We start from the raw sequence: 2939 nt of genomic DNA, 5'->3' as shown, positions 1-2939 counted from the left end.
GGACAACATGATGAAGATCTCAGACTTCAGCCTTGCCAGAGATATCACTACATCAGTTACTATAAAAAGACTACCAACAGTGGACTGCCTGTGAAGTGGATGGTCCCTAAAGCCATGTTTGGCCAGATCTACATCCACCAGAGTGACTTCTGGTCTTTTGGGGTGATCCTGTGCAAAATCTTCACTCTGGAAGCCTCCCATATCCTGGAGTGTCTGTGGAGGTGGTTTTCAAGCTGCTGAAGGAGTCATTTGATGGATAAGCCAATAAGTGCACCAGAGAGTTTTACACAATAATGAGGCGTGGCTGGCATGTGGTACCTTCAAGCTGCTGGTAGAAGACCTGGATCATACTGTGGCCTTGACCTCCAACCAGGAGTACCCGGACCTGTCCTTGGCTCTGGAACAATACTGTCTATGCTTTCCCAACACCCAAAGCTCCACCTGCTCCTCAGAGAAGAATTCCACCTTCTCTCATGTGCCGTTGCCCAGGGAGGCCTATCTGCCCTGACACCCAGCCCAGCTTGCCAATGGTGGACTCAAATGACTAGTATCCCTATTACTCCTGTCCAGATTCCATCCTCCCTGCAAGACTCACTGCCTTCTCCTTTGTCCCTTTCCTACTGGCAGGAGCCAGCTGCCTACCTGAGGTCTTCACCCCTTGAAGTTCACCTCTCTTCCCTTCCTCTTCCTCCCCCTTACAACCTGCTCATGAAAGAAAGGCACAGAGAGGCAGGTACTTGCTCGTGGCTACTTCCTTCCCTCCCATATGTTGGACCAAGACCCCTCCCTGGCATCTGGTACTGCCTGGACGTCGAGGGAGTGGGAGATGAGGCATGCCAGTAAAAGCTGTTGGAGATTTCCTGTTTTGGTTTTGTCTGCTTAGCATAACATGTAAGACTGAGTTCTGGTGGCAGGGACCTAGTCCTTGGGGCTATAGCACTAGCAAGGGGATGTCAACTACTCTGGCCTTGGCTAAGAGCAACCCCTGCTCCAGAGATATGGTGCCAAGGGCTTATTAATTATGATACTAATTTGCTTTGCTGACCAAATGCCTGGTATCAACAGATGGGAAGGGAAAGACTGGAAGCAGTGTTGTGACAATGGGGTCCAGCCCCAAACTATGAAGAAAACACAAAGTTATAAATCTGAGTAAGTATATATTTACACACCTCTTTAAATAGGTTGTTATCAAAGATTTAATCAATGGGTAATATGCTCCTCATGACTGGGAAGCATCAGTTGCCATATATTAAAAACAAAAAACAAGGTGTCTGGCTGGCTTCTTCCATAAGTGTCCCTTCTTTTCAGGCCATGATCCCAGGGTCCTGGGATGGAGCCCCACATCAGGCTCTCTGCTCAGTGGGAAACCTGCTTCTCCTTTTCCCTCTGCCCTGCTTATAGTTCCTCTTCCTGTCTCTCTGTCTGTCAAATAAATAAAATATTTTTAAAAAAAAGAAACAAAATGTTTTTAAAAGGTCTTTTTTTTTTTTTTTAATTTTCTAGGAGTGCCTGGATGACTCAGTTGTTTAAGAAGATATTTGCCTTTGGCTGAGGTCATGATTCCAGTGTACAGTGATCCAGCCCTGCATGGGACTACTTGCACCCCGAGGAGCTTGCTTCTTCCTCTCCCTTTGCACGTTATTCCTCCCGCTTGTGTGCTTCCTCTCTCTCTCTCTCTTGCTGTCAATAAACAAAATAAAATCTTCTACTAAATAAATTAATAAATAAACCTACTTTCAGTTTAGGTCCCTTAACAAAAATTGCTACTGCTTCATTTAAAAAAAAAAAAGATGATTTAGAAAGATGCTTCTAGAGCTAAAAAGCTGTTTTTGTTTGTTTCAGGATTAAATATAGAAGTGCTTTATAAAGTAAAAGAAAAAATATGCTATATTAACACTAATCACAGTATAACTTTGGTGGTTATATCAAGATAATGAAAAGTGATTTTAAAGCAAATTTAATTATCAGACATAAAGATCAAGGCAAAATTACAGAAGAGTAAAAGGATGAATTTATCAGGGAGTATAATAATTCTTGACTTTTAATAGTTAATAACAGATTTGGGGATATATAGGGAAAAACTAAGAACAAAAATCATAACTTCTACCTTAGAAGAGAAATGGAAAAAAGTTCAACACTTTTATTTTGAGATTATATAGACAAATGGTCATCAAATTGGTAAGATATGTAAGACTTGAACAAAATTATCAACTAACTAGATATGCTTGATATTACAGATCACTCCCAACAACCGCAGACTACATATATCTTAAGCCATGATTTTCTTTGCAAAGGTCAACATTGATAATGTTCTAGTCATACCTCCGTGTACTAAGAAAGAAGTAGCATATTTCTTGAAAAACACAGCTATCAAAGCTCCATTGAGAAACCGTAAAGATGGAGAAGGGATTTGCAAATTATATATCTGTTAATGGACATCAACTCTGATTATTAAAAAATGAATAAAAATAAAAAACCTTTAAAACCAAACAGAGTATCCAATTTTACATATGAAGAAAATTATTAAAGAGACATGTCACCAAAAGTATATGGATGGCTTATAAGCACATGACAAATTTCTCAACATTTAGACATTAAAGAAATACAAATTAAAATCATAATGAGACATGCTTACATATCTATTAGAATGGCTAAAATTATAAAGGCTAATTGTACTTCGTCTGAGCTAGATTGAGAAGCAACAAAAAATCTAAACTGTTGTTGGCATATATTATGATACCACCACTTTGGAAAATAGTTTGAAAATTTTTTTAAATGCAAAATACGTTGCAGTTACACCAATAGCCCTTTTACTTCTACGCATTTAACCAAGAGAAACAAACGCTATGTTCGTACAAGGGTTTCATAGCAGCTTTATTTTTAAGAATTGAAAACAGTGGAAATGTTCATCAATGTCCATCGACAGAGCAAAGACAAAT

Source organism: Mustela nivalis (genome assembly GCF_964662115.1).
Source record: "Mustela nivalis genome assembly, contig: HAP1_SCAFFOLD_558, whole genome shotgun sequence".
Taxonomy (NCBI): domain Eukaryota; kingdom Metazoa; phylum Chordata; class Mammalia; order Carnivora; family Mustelidae; genus Mustela; species Mustela nivalis.
The sequence above is the reverse complement of the archived record's forward strand: the minus strand, read 5'-3'. Positions refer to the sequence as shown.